The sequence below is a fragment of the Scleropages formosus genome, chromosome 22, assembly GCF_900964775.1.
Source record: "Scleropages formosus chromosome 22, fSclFor1.1, whole genome shotgun sequence".
Classification (NCBI taxonomy): domain Eukaryota; kingdom Metazoa; phylum Chordata; class Actinopteri; order Osteoglossiformes; family Osteoglossidae; genus Scleropages; species Scleropages formosus.
In genome coordinates this window covers 2,539,253-2,558,131 of record NC_041827.1, presented here as the reverse complement: position 1 = coordinate 2,558,131, position 18,879 = coordinate 2,539,253, and the positions used below count along the sequence as shown (strand labels likewise).

Genomic DNA, 18,879 nt, shown 5'->3' with positions numbered 1-18,879 from the left:
TGGGGCAAGTTGCTTCAGACTGGGTGGGTGGGTTTGTATTCAAGATTGGCCACAATGAGCCCAGTATCTGCAGCTGCGCAGGGAGGGTGAAAAAGGGATTTTGTGCTCCTGCTCTTACCCACACAGCAAATAATTGTTTTATTTTTTGTTCTGTTTTTAAAGCCTCTTTTTTTAATCATTGGAGAAGCTGCAAATCTGCTTCTCAGTCTCCTCAGACAGCACATTAATGCTGTACTTGTATATAAAGTCATATTTACATTTACTTAGCAGACACTTTTCTCCAAAGCAACTTCCAACGAACTCTATGTAGTGTTATCAGCCCACACACCTTATTCACCATGGTGACGTACACTGGGTCACTCATTCATACATCGGTGGAACACACTTTCAGTCTCACACAAAATGGGTGACTTAAAGTCATCAATATACCTAAACAGCATGTCTTTAGGCTGTGAGAGGAAACCAGAGCACCCAGAGGAAACCCACACAGACACATGTAAATGCCACAGAGACTGAGGAGCGATCAGACCCACATTCTCTCACACCACCCAGGTGTTATGAGACAGCAGCGCTACTCGCTGTGCCACCATGCCACCTATCGTGCAGAGATCCTTTTCTTGAAACTTAATTGTGACCGATTACATGAGTCAAGGCCACAGCACTTCCCTTCACTTACAACTCTAATGTTTTCAGCTTCCTCAAAGTGACCGAGAAGGAATCGTCGAGCTAATTTATTCTGCGTTTTGAACGTTATTGTCCCCCAAAGGGTACTTGATGCTAGATGTTTATTTTGCATTTGAGGAAGCTGGGCGTTAATACATCACTGTAATTGTAGGCAAAATGCAGAGCTGTGCTTCTGAGTTGAAAGCGGCATTAAAAATGTGATTGATATTAATGGGCTCCATTCTTGTGATCCTTGAGTGGAGCTGAAAAATTGGTTGGTTTTCAAAGTGACGCGTCCATGGCTTTGAGCCCCGTCGTAGCCACAGCGGAGTCATTGCGCTCAACCATGTTTGCCTGTTTATCATCCCTGGTGCCTTCGTTTGGTTAACTTTGGAATAGAAAGGATTAGTAGCAGCCTGTTTTAGTGCTTTCTTGCCTATTTCTAGTTCCTGCAATCAAAGTGATGCTCTACATCTAACAGAAAGACTCCAAACTCCTATAAAAAGTCAGCAACGAGTCACTTATGGAGAAGATCACTGCATCGTTACTTGCATTGCCTGTATCTTTTCTCCGTCCTTGCAGGAAAAAATCCATCCCTGCTCACTTCTTGTGAGGAATGTTCCAGCAGTTATTAACCTTTTTGTCACTGCTGCATGCTGCTTGGTTTTTTGTTGTCATACCAAGCAAAGTTCTCACATGCTTCTGGGAGGCAGGCGCAAGTTTCAGAAATTATGTCCATATCATGTGCTGTTCCTCGGAAGCTGTATGTTCAGTTTTTTTTCTCGCTTCCAAACCCGCTTTCGTTTTCACGCATGTAGTGGCAAAGTGGTTAAGATGTACGCTGTGGCAGAACTCTGACGGTGACACCTCCTGCCAGGGCTCCAAACGGAATTTGCTCAAGTTTTTTCGTTACTCCTCTGTGCTCGCGTGGAAAGAAGGGATGTGATTGGTTCTGCTTTTACATGGACCTTCATTCATTTAGCAGATGCTTTTCTCCAAATACGAAAAGTTCATCACATCAACAGGGGTGGGATTTGGATGCGGACACGTCATTCTTGAATGCACTCAATTTGTCACATACCATGGTATAACCCTGTGTATATCACTGGATTAGCCGCATAAAGTTTTTTTTAATGTAATATCAAATATAATTATTTTTTCTTAGGACAAAAGGTGAATGATCTGAATATAGACAAGAGAGAAGTGCCACTGACACACTCAACAGCACAGTGCTTTGACTCTTCGAAATCCGTCCTATCAGAGTGTGTAAAACACCAAATATTAATGACTTTTTTGCATCTCAAGTGTCTGTATGCTGCACTAGGAGGATGTTAAAGTCAAATTTCTGCTTGTGTTTGGTTTCGAAGCCCACTGCCTATGGCAGCCAATATTTGGAATGGAACAGAGGTCGTATTTTTACTATGGGCAATAAGACAGAATTACACTGTACTATTTGTAATACGGGGGTACGGTGGTGCAGTGGGTTGGACCACAGTCCTCCTCTTCGGTGGGTCTGGGGTTTGAGTCCCAGTTGGGGTGCCTTGTGATGGACTGGTGTCCCGTCCTGGGTGTGGGACAAGCGGTTCTGAAAATGTGTGTGTGTGTGTGTGTGTGTGTGTGTGTGTGTGTGCCCGTGCGTGCGTGCGTGCGTGCGCGCAATAAGACAGTAAAATAGTCATGATCTGGGGGCTCTGAGAGCTTTCGGAGCTTGTGCCTGTGGTACAACAGACTGCAGGTTTGCATAGACTCCAAACACGCACGACATGCAGCTCCTAGTCATTTGTTACCCAAAGCGACCACTAAGAGGGTTTTCCAGCACAAATAATAACCGTGCTGGAAGTTCTGCCCTTGACCCCTCGTAGGAGAGCAACCCAGGAGCTGCAGGTTCGAGATCAGCCCTGCAACTACTGCCGGCAGCGCTTTAACCACTAGAAGAGCTGACTCGTACTCTGGTGATTCAGATTCTGCCTCTCTAAACACTTACGGTCAGTGTGGTCATAGAGGAAAGTGTCATCAGCTGTGTAGTGATTGCTGCTCGTTGGTTGAGATTCAAAGTTTGCTCTAAATTTGACCGGTCTCCTAAATTATATGTATCGAGGAGGTTCTTTGGAACCGACTTCCAGGCAGCCAACAGTTCAGCAATTGTGGGTCGTAAATGGAACGCATTAACCTTCCGGGAGAGTGCGACATTAACCACATGTTAAATTGCGGGAAGGGCCATTGCACGTTGGCACGATGTGTTTCCTTTCTGAAAAGGGAAAGGGGAGTGTTATTAGTCCCGCCTCATGGTGCGATTTACAGCTACACCTGCAACCATCCGCAACTTGACCGCAGCCTGAGCGCAGACTGCCCAGGTGCACGGGGAGGTGATGTTCACCATGTGAAACACACGTGAATTCACATGTGCACTGAAACAGCGGTGCAGCAGATAGCATTCATGTCTCGCGGTCCAATTGCATGGTCCGGTTGGATGTGGGTTCGATTGCTGCCTTCAGTTGAATTTCCTTTCAATAAAGGTGTCAACTAAATACTACATAGTAATGTAAAAGACATGAGGTTTTAAATTTATTTTACCAGATTCTTTTCTCCAAATTGACATGCATTTACACGGTCATGTGTAGATATATTGACAAATGAACAGTTTCTGGCACCATGACGGGCTACCTAAAATATAATGTATGACATGACTGCAGTGAGGTGTCCAGATTGTACCAAGGTGCTCTAAATACATAATGGGTAAAGGAATAGAATTTGTTGCCATGCGTGATGGGACGGCTGCTAATCTAGACTTCTTTGGCCAAGTACCAGAGTGAATTAAGTGTTTTTATGGGCCGACTGTTCAATATTCAGCCAAATTGATTTTGTGTCATAAAGCCCAGTGCTGCAGCTGTTCCATCTTGTTCACTCTCGGATTGCCTTGGGCCTTGGACCCATAAGGACTCGGGCTTCTGTCTGGCTCCAGCAGTCCACAAACAACAGCGTGTTGGACAGGAGACCCCACGGCTGTCCGGCTCGGTTCCTGTTTGCTCTGGTTAATGTCCCCTGAACCCTGATAAGCATTATGGTGTGTCGTGTACACATTGTCAGGATTGTCATCCAAACATTTCCGTTGCAAGGTTGTCAATATTTCACTTAGTTTGTAGTGTGTTAAGTGTGTGTTGTTTAGGTGCAGTCCTAGGGTAAACCCACCTGTGTGTTTTCACACAGTGAAAGGGACGTGGTTGAGAGAGGAGTCTACGAGACTGCTGTGTAACCGTGTGCACGGAAGCGTTCACAACTCTGACTCGAACCTTTGGTTCACCAGCGTACCTGGACAAATATGTGCTGCTCCAGTCTCATGTACATGTATTAATTTAACCGGCACTTTTCTGCAAAGTGACTAAAACTGTTTACATAGCAGCATAATTTGTACAAGACAAATTTAGGGTAAGTACCTTGCTCAAGGGTACTACAGCTGGGATTTCAACTTGCGACCTTTGGGACTAAAGGCAGTAGCTCTAACCCCTGCTCCATCATCTGCCCTCTCTGTGTCCTTGCTCTGCCACAGTGTTGAACACGTGACCATGACACCCCCCCCCCCAAGTTGCATCCCACCATGTTGAACACCCAGCCTCTGGCATGGTGTGTGTGTGTGTGTGTGTGTGTGTGTGTGTGTGTGTGTGTGAGTGAGAGTGTGAGTGTCTTAAAAACATGAGTTAACGGGGTATTTCTAGTAACACCTCTGATAATTTTATAGTCTTGTCAAGAAAAAACTGTGACTTCCATGTACAAGCGAAAACAGGGTATATCAGAGCGAGTGTATTCCATCCTGAGGAGATGTGATAAGTGACAAAACAAAACATGAGATTCAAACATCAAGCATTTAGTATAAACACAGTCATGTCATTGTTGCTTTTTTATATTTTTATGTTAAAAAATAAAAAATAAAAAAACATTTTTATTCTAAGACACTGAGACAAATCCTCCCCCCACCACCTGTATGAGCAATTTCTGAGAATTCCCGCAATCACCACACTAGACTAGTTACATTTTGGCTAGTTTTGTTGGGATGTTTCCTTTGCTGTAATGTACCTGATTGACTTCTAGGAAATATGAATATATGACAGTTTGTCCATTATTTTGAGAGAAGCGTATTTTTAAGTCACAATTTACAGCAGGAAGAAGCCCGATTTTTCCATCGGTCAACACAGAAAAGAATGTGTGACACTGTGTAAAGTGTACGTGTTGTGTATCAAAGCAATTATGTTGACAGCCAGTCCAGAATGATGAAGTATAGACTTCTTTAGTGTTGAATGCTAAGTATGACTCCTCTGAGCTTTTAGGAAACCCAAGAGAGGTTTTCAAAGGATTAAAAAAAAAAAAAAAGTACAGATCATCACTGATCAAGGAAAAGCAGGTGATCTATTCCAGCAGCCGTATGAAAGAAACATCAGGTTGTGCAACACTAGGGCTGAAACAAAGAGACCACCTGCAGTGCTTGGTTGTTCGTTATTATGTGCTCCATGTGTCTGCCTTTTGCTACATTATACTAGTGTGTGGATTTCTGCTTGGCCCGGTCTACCCTCTGACCCATCTCACTCATTCCCTCTTCTTTGGAATGTGTGTGCCAACCAGCTGGTCATCAGTTAGTTTGACCTACTTGAAATACTTGGTTCTACTGATCATGACCACATGTTGTTTTTGAGAAGGGGTCAGATGTTGTGTACAACTAGAAGAGACCTTCTCGTTACATAAGGACCACTACCACAGTGGCGCCCCCCTAGACCAGTTGGCTTGGATGTGAAGTCAGACTGCAGCAGTGTCCTAGTTACAGGAGGGCTTGCCAGAAGGTTCTGGCTTGATCTGGATCTGACCACCAACCAGGCAAGGCCAGCCTGCAGAGAGCATAAAACAGAGCCTCAGAGAAAGGTGAGATCTCTTGCAAAACCAGCTGTTCCCTTCGGACCCATTGCCATCCTTGGCTCTCATCACAAGAATGTGAAGAATGCAGAAGGATTCCTTGGTTGATCTTCAGCAGAATCAATAGCAGCCAGCACTGACACTTCAGACAGACATACTACTGAACCAGGGGGAAGTGTGAGCCTTGCACCTAGAGCATAAGTTCCTTTTCAGGATCCTTGCCCGCTCTGATGAAACGAGGTGCCAAGAAGTCACTGGTTCCTGTCCCTTTCCTGACTTTGAAACGCTCATTGGATTTCCAGGGTTATGCTTGTTCTTTGCTGAAGTATGCGTACGTTGCCGGACCACTGCCCTTACAGCCGCTATGCTGACACCACTTTAGAAATGTGCGGTTTTCCATACATGGTAAAATGAGCAGCGACGTGGCTTCCGTACTGACCATTTATAAAGCTGAGTAATTTTACTGGAGAAATTCAGGACAGGTATTTTGCTCAAGGATACTACAACTGGGGGGAATTTGAACCTGTCACCTTTGGATTCAAAAGCAACAACTCCAACCCCTACACTACCAGCTGTCCCTCTACTGTGTTTATGGATAATGTAGTAATGAGACAGCTGATAGCATTATAAATGGGTAAATAATTGTAAGTAACTTAACACTGTAAGTCACTTTGGATAAAACCATCATCTAAGTGAATAAATGTAATAATGAAAAAATGAATAAAGTGTCTGTTAGGCAGTGAAATGTTGATTTCTGACCTCATCCTGAAGCTTCTCCATTAATACTGTCCCATCAAACAAAACTCTGGCTGTTCAAAGAGGCGACGTTCGTGTGACTTGTTTAAAGAAACCAAACCGGTGGGGTCCTGCAACTCAAATCGGGATGCAACCTTAAAATAGCACGACTGCAAATAGCTATGAGAGGCACATGGTGCGCTGGGTTCCACTGGAAATCCTGTGTTGGCTTTAGGCAGAGGGGTAGACATGCTGGGGACGCCGGAGGTGGGACGACGCCATCTATTCCTAGAAAGCGATGCGCCGGAGTGCCCTGGAGGCCAATCTGAACAGATGGGCCTCCGACTGAGACTCAAGGGCTGTATTTAAACATGACCCCCACCAGGAAAAGTATTACTTCAGACAGATTCCTTATCCTTGGGCAGCCGGCAGCAAGAATCATCGGCACTGTTAAAGACCACAAGTGGCATTCTCTCAAGAAGACGGTCACCTTTGAAGACAGCCAGCCCTAACACAGGAAAAGGCAGATTTTTAAATAATGTTGTCAAAACAAGTTGTGATGATGGGCTGTCTGTCATCTGTCACCTTAGTCACCAAGTATAGTCGCTCTTCTGCCCTGTAAAACCATCTATTGGCAAAGGACAGCTATTGTATTTTTACCACATTGCATTCGCACATGGCCAGTGGGCTACAGCTCACGGATTGCAATCCAGCCACATACTTCCTTTAATCCGTTGTCATTTTCAGACGTAGCAAATCATAACACAAAAAGTGAGAAAATGACACAATAGGAAATTGTACAACTCAGCAGTGCACAGCGCACTTGTAATGTACTTATGTACTGTAGTGTTTGTGCCTGGGATGGATGAGTTTAATGGGTTGCCACAGATTTAGTGAACCCAGGAGGGCTCATGTGAGAGCGGATTAATAACCAGCGACTCCATCCATTAGTTGCTAAAGCTCAGCTGGAAATCCTCCGTAGGACATGAACTCTTTGCGGCACCTGCCTCATGGCGCTGGTAGCCACTTGTGGTCAATTTTTCTTGCGGGCGACACCTACAAGGCGATTTTCCATTTACTGTGGCTCTGCAAACACACAGAACAAACAGAAGTGTTTGCTCATTACAGGAGTGATGGTCTCCTGCACCTTTCAGGCCAGAAACAAGTCATAAAACACTTTTCTGAGACCAGCAGGATTTTCCCTCCCTTTTCTTTCAGCAGCCTTTCATTGGAGTTTTGCTTTACTTGTGGCTGCGGGAGGTGCCGTAATTGGTCTTTGTTCGGTCCGGTTTGGAATGGACCTCAGCGGGCACATCTGGTTCTGCAGGCAAAGCCAAAGCAGATCAGGTGTAACGGCAGGCCTCGGATGAGCCCCTTCACAGAAACACAGTAGGGTTTAGTTGTCTTCCTCTTTCGTGAAATGACTTTGGTTCCAAACACTCCTTGCAGATGTTTGCCGAACCATAAGTAAATTGCGAACATATTATACCAGTGATTAAATTGTCTGTAACAAACTGTTTTTGAACCTGAGGGTCTGCCGGTCATTAAGCAATATGACCATTTACCAACCTTTTGCACAATCACCGTGTGGTTGTAGACGGTCCGACCAGTACTCGCTTGTGTTCGTGTGTCATTAATTACACACATTGTCTGAAAACGCTCGTCCCGAGCGGGTTTGCGGTGAACCGGAGCCTAACCCGGCAACACAGGGCGCAAGGCTGGAGGGGGAGTGGACACACCCAGGACGGGACGCCAGTCTGTTGCAAGGCACCCCAAGCAGGACTCGAACCCCAGACCTTCCAGAGAGCAGGACCCGGCAAAACTTGCTGCGTGTGTCCCCCTCCCCTCCAGCCCTATGCCCTGTGTTGCCGGGTTAGGCTCCGGTTCACCGCGACTCCACTTGGGACAAGTGGTTTCAGTCTGTGTGTGTATTTATTTATTATTTGATCAAAAGATCATCAGGAGAACAGAAAGAAAGAAGGGGAGCTGCTTTTTAACCGGATATAAAAATGTGGATTATTAATAATCTAGAGTTGTAGGTTATGCAAGCAGAATAGGAAAAAAAAAAAGTTTCATATGTTACTATATCTAGTGTCTATTTACACTGTAGGTATAACATACTGTGGGTTGTGGGTGAATTTTGCTCTAAGAGGGTAATCTGCTGGTGTGAAAATGTAGGCAAAGGTGAATCTCAGCAGTCGCACTATGAAAGACACATTAGAGAGATCATCTCTGCTGGGACTGGAACTCGCAGAGAAGTGCGTTGTGCTGTTTGCAGGCAGGAAGACCGTTTCAAAACCCTGCACGCCAACCTGCTGGCACATCTGTCTGTGCTGTTGCCTTGGAAACCCTCCGCTCTCGCCAAGCAGGACGACAGGGCAGTGGTAGCCTGTCTCAGGGATATTGTAGGGAAGCGACCCATTTTGCCAGACTGGAAAGTGCTCTCCTGTCGTGTTGAAGGAGAACCAGGTGGACGCGAGGATCTGCGCGAATGACTGCTGCGCGTGAGCCGTGGCAGCAGTACGAGAAATGGCATTGGGAACATTTGTCAGTGGGCGTAGTTCATGGCAGGAACTTCCCAAATGTCCACTGCTTTCCCTTCGCATGTATCGTAGGTGAGATGAAAACCTGGAGACTTACCACCGGAGTTCATTCAATTAATCGGTTATTTTTCTCTATGGTGCTGCCGTCGGGCCATATTGTCGTCCTCCTTGCTGTTTGTCTTGTGGAGGTGAACAGGGGCCCTTGTTCACTGGGGACCAATATGATAAACAGTGTATAATTGCGTTATGTACAGTTTAGCGTTTCACTCAGTAGTCTGTAGTACCACTAGGTGTGAATTTACCTTCATGCCCCTTTCATGGTCCTTTAAAGTGGGTTCGATTTGCACTGATGGAACTGGATTAGCTGACAGCTGCCCTTTTTAACCACGCTCCTCTGTTCTCTTACAGGGCAGAGAAGAACTTCTCCAGGGCAAAAAGTACATGGTGAGTGCTCTTCTTCTTCTTCAATTGTTCAAGTTGAAAGTGAAAGGATGTGATTTGAGAGCGCTCACGTTCGAATCAGTCTCTGCTTGGAACACAGAGAATAAATAATGGGACCAAAATACCACTCAGAAAATGCTGATTGCCAATATTTCTCCGTTTACGTTTATTCCTTTACTTTTATTATTGATCTCCTTTGTGTATGTATTGCTACTTGATATTTCCCTGTCCAGGATTTGCAGTAGAAATGGATATTAATTATCTAATGTTTTACTTGGGGATGCAGCGGCTCAGCAGGTTTGGCCACGGCCTGCTGTCTAGTGGGTGTGGGGTTTGAGTCCTGCTTGGGGTGCCTTGTGATGGACTGGCATCCTGTCCTGGGTGTGTCCCCTCCTCCTCCAGCCTTGCACCCTGTGTTGTTGGGCTGGGCTCCAGCTTGCCTCAACCACACTTGGAACAAGTAGCTTCAGACTGTGTATGTGATATTTGTCTGTCCAGATTCCAACTCTGGTGGATTACATGACATTGCAGTGCATTATTTTTTTTGTCCACACTTTCACGATGCATCGCTTACCTTTTCAGTGCTTAACTCGGCTTTATATTTCAATTAATTTATTTAAGGGTGCAGCATCAGGGACACATTGCAATTTAAATCAGTGACATTTTAGCCACAGGTTGTGGGTATCAGTTGTCAGAGTGAATCGCGCATCGCACAGGGACACATGGACCTTACCGGCCTGTTGGATGCCTCGGAGGTGCCCCCATCTGAGTGCGCGCGCGCGTGTGTGTGTGATAGAGCTCAGATGTGCGCGATGACACAGCTGGACACCTCATTCTCACTGCTGTGAGCCACCTGACCGGAGCTCTAGCAGTAAATATATTTTGTAGCACAGGGAGACGGACTTTTTCCCATAGCCTGTCTCAGTGAGTTAGGCTGCCGTCTGCCTTATTTCGGAGAAAGGTGTGAGTGCAAGCATTGTGTATGATTACCAAGGACCAGTTATAAAGGGAGAATAAAGCAAAATTAATAACAAGTCTACACAAAGAACTCCATGTGCAGAATCTGAGACCCCTGTACTGATCTTGACAAAGCTGGGGATATGCTGGTGGTCTTCGCTGCTGCTTTTCACCTTCTATAAACATATTTTTGGGTGTGAAAAGCTTCTTTCAGATCCAGAACCCTGTTGTACAGCAGTTTTCTTACTTATGTTTACCGGCGTAGAGGATGCAGTGGGCTTTGTCTTATTTCACTTGCATACAAGTAAAGACATCAGTGCCATGGGTTTTGCTTTAGGGGGCGTGGTGGTGCAGTGGGTTGGACCAGGTCCTGCTCTCCGGTGGGTCTGGGGTTTGAGTCACGCTTGGGGTGCCTTGCGAGGGACTGGTGTCCCGTCCTGGGTGTGTCTCCTCCCCCTCCAGCCTTACGCCCTGTGCTGCCGGGTTAGGCTCCGGCTCCCCGCGACCCCAAATGGGACAAGCGGTTTAGACAATGTGTGGGTTTCACTGTAGTTTTATAGAGGACATGTTTTTCAGACAGTGACAAGATCTCTTGTTGAACCTGTGTGATGCCCTAGCATGTGTCTGCACCCTCCCAGTGCATTTCTTACTTTTGGGGAACAGTGGTCAACTGAAAGACACCGCTGATAACACATAATAGGCCTTTATCGCAACTCCACACTGCCTTTGAGAGGATTCCCCAAGGTAGCCAGTGGCAAAGGAGCAGAGGGCTCAAAGCGTGCTCAAGACATGACACATGGGATCACAGATTAGACCTGTGTTAGTGAGACACAATTCCCAGCCTGTCCTTTCCATAATCGCAACAAATTCTGATGGATTGAGAAAAGGATGCTCCATATCCCGGTAGCCCCTAAAGCAGTGCTTCACTTAAATATCTAATAACAGTAGGGTTATTGTAAATGACACTTAGAGACTTTATGTACAGATTAGCGTAAATGTTTAACTGACTGTACTTTTTTAAGCGTGCAATGGCAAGACATGCAGAAAATCTGTTAACGGGAGCAACACATGGACCGAAAACAAGGCAACTTGTGGGTGCTCCTCTTAGAGACACACTCAAGGCTTTGGGACTCGGATCTGTCCTGGGAAGATTCAAGGTTAACCGCTCCATCATATCTCTCTCTCTCTCTCTCTCTCTCTCTCTCTCTCTGTCTGCATTCCATGACTTTTAAATGGCTTCATCTCTTTGTGAATTCCTTCTTTACCCTCAAAGAGTTGTTTGGAATACACCGCTTGAGGTATTCTAACTTCCCAAAGGTGTAGACTCTCTTTAAAGAGCTAACGCACTTGTCCATCCTGGAGTCTCATCAAGTGAACCTGCGGACTGGACTTCACACAGGGTTCAGGGACCATCAGCTGTGATCCTACTCTGGTGCTCTAATGTTGTCACAGCAGCGGTGATGGGGATCTTGCACAAACTTGCCAGGTCCGAGGGGTCGTTTCATTTAAGTGCTCTTGCTGTGCATGTGGTACCTCAAGAGCACCTAGGTTCATGCTGGTTCTGCAGGCCAGTTTCCGACAGTCCAAACCAAAGATACAAGGAACCACTGAATTATCTGGCTGAGTCCTTCTTGAATGTTATTTAAATATTATTACAGTCTTTTCATCAGACTGCATTGCATCATCTATCATGACAACTGAGTGAAGTAGTTATTGTGTTGTAAGTCACTGTCATTGTACTTTGGTTTACCCACAGTGAAGTACAATTTTTATTTTTTTCTTTTTGAAGTCTTAAACTGCTGCTTTTTCAGCACATCCAGACTTCAAAGAGCATGCAGGGAACCTTTTACTGTACTGGTGGGAAAGCAAGTCAGTCACTCAGTACATTTACATGTATTCATTTAGCTGGAGATTTTCTCCAGATCAACATACAGTCTTAAGATATTTACATTTATTTACTCATTTGTACAGCTGGGTAATGTTACTGGAGCTATTTAGGGTAAATACCTTGCTCAAGGTTACTACAAGTGGTGGTGAGATTCAAACCTGCAACCTTTGGGTCTAAAGACAGCAGCTCTGACTACTATGCTACCAGCTGTACACAAAGTCTGTTGCTGAGACATCTTTTAAGATGCTCCAACCACCTTGTGTGTAGACCTTCCCTCTGCAGATTCCTTGCCCTTTAAGTTTCCTTTGCCTACCTAGAAAAATCCCAGGTTTCTGGAACCTACATCCCTTTCAGCGCTGTTGACTGCTCCAGACTTCACTGCCTCGCTGCCATTGACTGACTGGATGTGGTCGAGATGCCGTGTCATTGGTAGTTTTGCTCATAATTTACCAGATGATATCCAAGTTGCACAATCAGTGGAATGTAGTCAAACAGCTTTAAAATGCTGGGGTAGAAAGGCCAGTATGTTGCTTATCAAATTAGCTTGTGAAGGTTGTCACGTCTTCGGCAGTCGCATCACCTAACAAATACCTGCCAAGCGATGTTTGACAGAACATTGCTCTGGAACAGTAAGAGGCTCACAGCTTCTTTTCAGATGGGACTATTTGTCCAGATGTGGAGCAAACTGTATGAGCTGAGTAGGTGTTGAAAAAGCAGCAGTCAGCCATGCGTGTTTCACATCTGGATGTGATTTTCCATGATACAGAACTAAGAGCAAACATAACCGCGTTGAACAGCAAAGGATGGGAACGTATATCAGGGTGGGAATGACAGCCGATGTTGGACTAGCGCTCCAACGCACACACCTATTGCACGCCAGGCAACACTAAGCCAGAGGCTTGGTGGAGCTCCAGCCCAGTGAGCCAGTCAGACTCAGACACGTCTTCCTCGGTGTGCGAGGACAGGCAGCGATAACTTGCACTGTAGACATGAGCGATTACTGTTTCGATGAAGCTATTGCTGTTGAAGCATCGCCGTAAGTGCTGTCGCACCGCATCATCGCTCTATTCCTGCCCTAAATGCTAGGTGTCACGAGAAGCCCAACGATAGAGCTGACAGATGCAAATGCACAATGTCCTCTGCGATTGAGCTCGTACCCGAAATACACCTGGAACATTCTGTACCAAATGGGAAAGCCCTAAAGAAAGCAATGTCATTGCATATCAATGTGCTCTTGTAAAGTGAACCTTATTGCTTGAAAATTGGAGTTCACAGCCATCATTTTCCGCCCCGGCAGTGAGCGATACTGCACTCTGGCTGGCATTGAGAGATTAAATCAAGCTCGAAGTGTGGCTGGAAGATCATTTGTTACAATCTAAACTGTGGTCTGGCTGGGAATGTCCTCAGAGTCCTATTTTGCATATACATGAGGCCCAGGGAAGCACTGTTGGGTAAGTGTTTGGTCCTTAAGCTACCAAACCGCTCCATCATTTTGTCGGCCGAATGACAGCGGCCTCCGTGGACTTTGGGCTTCTGTAAATGGGCCCAATACATCTGCTGGGGTAATGCTGGATTAAGCAATAGAGGCTGTCCTGACATTTAATATTAACAGGCACGTTAACAGCAAATTAATGCTGACCTTGTTTCAAGGGGAAACACAATAGCTTGTGTTAAGGAAGACACACTTTTGCCAAATAAGGGTGTGATTGTCCCTCAGCTGGCCAGGAGTGTCCACATGTGCTCTTATGATGTGTGAATGTGTGTATGAATACAGTACGTGTGTGTGTGTTTGGGTGATTGTTGTACCCTGAGGTGGGTGCTGCTGTTGGTAGGGGCAGATGGGATCTGGAGTAGAGGAAAGGCTGTCCCACTCCATCAGCTAAGGGGCCCCCTTGGTGCTCATGCACTCGGAAAACCGAGGCACATCTTCGATAGAGAGGTCGGGATTTAAGCTGACATCCTCTACATTTTGAATGATCGCCCTCCTTTACTATGCTCTGCAGATCCGTGGCCTTGGTCTCAGAAACAATCAAGAACAAGCAGAAGTAATTCTCTTCAAGTGCCTGTGCACCTTGAAGCCGAGATTGAGGCAGACGTTCTCCAGAAGTTAAATTACCCCCATGTTATATATGTTAAATTACCGTTTGCTCAGTCGCACTCAAGCCATACATTGAGAACAACCTCAGTTAAAAGCCACATTAAAATGGGTATAAAATAAGTGAAACATTTATGTCTGACACCTTTAATACCCCAGTCATGAACCTTGTGAGATGTGAGCCTGAAAGATTTATTCGATACAAGGTGACTGTGATCTTGCAGGGGAATGTTGTCATTGATCTTCCTGCATTATGTGGGAAATGGCCTTTATCGTTCTTGTTCAAACTGTTTTTTGTCGAATAGAAATTGGTCCAGCTGATACGGGAGTTTGGCACGCAGCAGTCCGATAATCAATCCGGACAATCATAATTGTGCTTGATGAATCGAGCTCGTGTGTGCCTGGAAAAAGATAGATTCGCACTGGGATGGAGAGCTAACTCTGGTGAACTGATGAGTCCTTCCCCCTCCCCCCCCCCCTTTCGCATTTGAGTGTTAATGTATGCTAAAGCGTATCGAGATGGAAGGCTTCGGGATGCTGGAGGAAAAGCTAATCAGCCTCAAGGAAAGTGTCCTCGGGGAGTACTTAGTGTCAGGAAATGAAAACAGCTTCCTACCTGGACAGGAGCTCATCACTAAGCATCACTACAGACCTGATCATCAGTAGACTGTGACTCCAATTTTTCCTTGGAAACCCACATGGCTGTACGAGTTGCCTGGTTATCAGTGGTAGGCATTTAAGCCTGTGGTTTCTGTTTAAGGGAGCATCCAAGCGTATTATTAGGACTGGAAAAAAGAGGGAAGCGGTAAACACTATGGTACTATGGTACACTATGGCTTTGAAAATGGGTGCATGAGATCAGACCCCCTGTCCGTTTTGAGTAGCACTTTGAAGGACGTTAGGGGCACAGAGCACTTCACAGCCTCCTCCTGTTGGTCAGCAGATAGGCATTAAGCAGCCTGATAGATGAGCAGCTTCCCTCTGTGTGTCCGTGGAAGTGTGGCTAATGACTTTACCACTGGCTTGTACCTTCTTCGTAGTCTCAGCTGTACCATACTCTAACTTGTTGTTCCCTGCTCTTTGATTTGGAATAAACCAGCTTCTTTAACGCATCCCTGTGCATTTTTGTATGTGAGTAGAGAAAATTAAAAAATATTCTTGAACTCTTCAGTTGCACTTCCACTGTTTGCAATTGCATTTATTCATTTAGATATTGCTTTTCTCGAAAGCGACTTACAATTATTTACCCATTTACACAGCTGGGAAATTCTACCGGAGCAGTTTAGGGAACGTGCCTTACTCACGGATAGTACAGCTGGAGGTGGGATTCAAACACGCAGTCTTTGGGTCCGAAGGTAGCGACTGTAATCACTACACTACCAGCTGTCCCAGTACTGTCTTTACGAATAATGTCGTAATGGGACAGCTGGTAGTTGTATAAATGAGTAAATAATTGTAAGTAACTATAAGGCAGCTGCCCACGTTGTTAGACTTTGGCTTATTTGTGCAAGTGCAGTGGATTTTGGGGGGTCCTGTCTTATGAGAACTACCTAGGGTGTGGTTCAGAGGACATTACAGGTAGAGTAGAGGTTCAGCTCATCCTAATGATCCAGATGTTCTTGGCGGTCCCTACAACGATCGCTCAGCCGAATGACAGTGTGTAATTTTTTCATTTCCCCCTTATGAAGTTACTTGGTAAATAATGCAGTGGTGCATTGCGGCCAAAGCAGGATCATCCTGTTGGGAGACAGTGGACCTGCCACATTATCTCCTGAGTGTGAAGCCCACGCTGTAGACACTGCCCCCTTCAGGCAATTTTGGCCATTATTTTGAGCCTTTTCGAACCAGCTTCCTTTTTGCAGAGGGTTTGCATTTTGCAGTGGCTATATTTTTGTGCTGTGTTGCTGTGCTGGTGATTTTCTATCCAATCACTTAATTATTTGAGCGTTTCATCATTTAGCCCTCGAACAATTAATCAGTTTGCTAAGATTCACTGGGGGCGTAATGAAGCGCGCAATCTTATGGATGAGTTGCTGACCAATTTCATCTCATGATCCGTTTGTCTTTTATTCGCCAGCTGGATGTATTTACTTTGGCTCTTACCTCCGTGACCTTTGGAAAGTGAAGGAGTGTCCCGGACTTATTTCTGCTTTGCTTGTGAATGAGATTCAGGCAGATCGACATTCCTAAGTAAATAAGGTACAGTGGGCAGCAACACGGTGCTGTCGGAGAGGAGAGGCACAGTCGCAGAGCAGTAAAATTTTCATTACCACATTTTTGGGCAGCATAATAATTATTATATTGCTATTACTAATATTTTAATTTTTACATTTAAAATGCATATGTTTCTGTAACATTTGCAGTAACTCCAAGGTGGGCTGCACCTCAGTCTCTTTTGTGCTGATTTCTGTTCTGCGATGTGCTGAAGGACCCAGACACTCTCATGACCGACCTGCTGCCATAGATCATGCTGTCTGTGCACTTCGGAGGCGCTCTGTTGTTTTCCATGATCACAAAATCAGCATCGAGTCCTTTATACTGAGACAAGGGCCCGGTTGGACCCTGGGGGCCCAGCACCGGAATAAAAGATGTGGAGACACCGCCTCTGAAATCCCACGTCTGTTCTGGAAGAAGGGGAGGAGAGCAGGACTTGGACTGCCATGTGGCTCCGCGAGGAAACGGGGTATGACATACCAAGACATGGTTGAAGGCACATTGCACACCCATAGCCCAGTTGTACACATCTGAATAACAGTCATGGGCTGTCGGTGCTGACTGCCTACCTGAGGAAACCCTTCAATGTGTAGAGCTTTGCTCTCATTTTTACTGTTCCCTTACAAGGAAAATTATTAAAGCACATGTTGCCAATGGGCGATGCATGGCAGGGAAACATCTTGGCAGTAAAGATGGAACCATTGCTCTAGTTGTTAATGTGCGCAACGCTGACACACATTTCCTGTGCCGTCGTTGGCTGTGTAAGGCGCCCTCCACACAGGGAAGGGGCGCAAGTGGTCCTCCAGGGCTTGCCGATCTGCCTTGCTGAGCCGAGTCATTCTCCCTGCCCGTGGTCTCGCTGCGGGAGACGGGTCAGCGAGGGCTTCGATCAGCGAGAGGCCTAAAAGCTGTGAGGCAGGAGCTGAGAGCGTGGGGGTGGGGGTGAGGGAAGGGAAGGGAAGGGGGTTTTAAGATGAGTAAAGTGGGAGTGGAGTTGCTTCTAGGGTTGGGGGCTGTTGGTATGCAGATGAGAGTTTCACTTTGGACACTTGGTGAGAGGGTGGGGTATTACCATGTTCCAGTGGGATGCTGGGAAGAGGAGGAACGCGTAATCTCGCTTCACAGGTCCGAGCACTTTCCTGGAGTGTGTTTGTGTCTTTTGTGGGGGCTCACAGGTAGGGAGGAAGACAGGGAGACACAAAAACAAAATAAAAGCATTTGCAGATACTGTGTGGTTTTATTCAAAAAATTATTAGACTTGTCCAGGGGGGCGTGGTGGCGCAGCGGGTTTGACCAGGTCCGGCTCTCCGGTGGGTCTGGGATTCAAGTCCCACTTGGGGTGCTGGGTGTCTCCCCTCCCCCTCCAGCCTTATGCCCTGTGTTGTTGGGTTAGGCTCTGGTTTGCCGTGACCCTGCTTGGGACAAGTGGTTTCATACAATGTGTGTGTGACAAGTCTACACACACACACACACACACACACACACACAGAATAGTGTGTTTTCTCTCATTAACAGCATCCTTCAGTCTCTGACTGTTGGACAGAAAAACCCGGAAACATGTGGGCTCAGTGACATGGGAGAAGCATGGGGGAGAAATACATTTTCTTCCAGTTTCCTGAATATTTAATTTAAAAAAGCAAATCCTGAAGAAACCATTTTTTTCTCTCGGTAGGATTTTTTTTTAAAACTGAAAAATGCGTGAAAAATGACTATGACTGTCACTTTACTCTATTGCATTGGCGAGTTAATTCTTTCTATGGCTTATTAAATTTTTTAATTTTTTTTTTTTTTTTATTAAATTGACTGAAAAATGGAGAGTGGAGTGCAGAGGGAGTACGGAAACGACGAGGAAAAGTGAAAGACCCTTTTCATTCAACTCATCACATTCAGCTGAATCTGCCTTGGACAGCAATTCCTGGGAACATTACCAGAGTCGCACAGTTAAATTGGAAGAGTTGGGATGCCGATGTCTTGCCCCTTAACCACAGGCGTGCGCAGACCTGATGGCACAAAATCGAATCTTTCTTCTGCGATTGAGCTCTAACCTTCTAAACGAAGTGAAAGCGGTCTTCTGGAGTGCGCCATGCTACAGCTCTCCATGAAGCCATTACGAGTAGAGCCCCGGGGGCAGGCTGGGAGACCGACCTGCAGGAGCCGGTTCAGGTTTCCTGTTTCTGTGTGGGGCGTGAAGAGGGACCATTCCACCATCCAGCGCTGTGCTATGCCTTACGTAGGCCAGGGATCCTCAGCTATCCAGAAGGTGTGCTGCCCCCTCCTACCCCTTTGCTCTCTGGCCACCACCCTGGGTCACCTCCTTCAGTCCTACTCTGCCTATGGAACGTGAACATGGATCACTTTGAGAAGACCAGGATGGCATCTGGGTCCAAGAGACGCAGCTTCTCCAACTTCCTGAGCAGAATGCGTCACTCACGGTAGGTCCCTCT

At 46.0% G+C, this 18,879-nt stretch overlaps 1 protein-coding gene across 1 annotated transcript in view; it reads left to right on the top strand.

Moving 5' to 3' along the window:
• The first annotated feature begins 9,004 nt into the window (after positions 1-9,004).
• Positions 9,005-18,879, top strand: part of LOC108918481 (rap1 GTPase-activating protein 1-like) — a 51,609-nt gene continuing 41,734 nt past the window's right edge. Inside the window, exons 1-2 of the mRNA XM_018725779.2 lie at positions 9,005-9,028; positions 9,249-9,284. The gene's annotated coding sequence lies outside the window, so the exon portion shown is untranslated. The remainder of the gene's footprint in view (positions 9,029-9,248; positions 9,285-18,879) is intronic.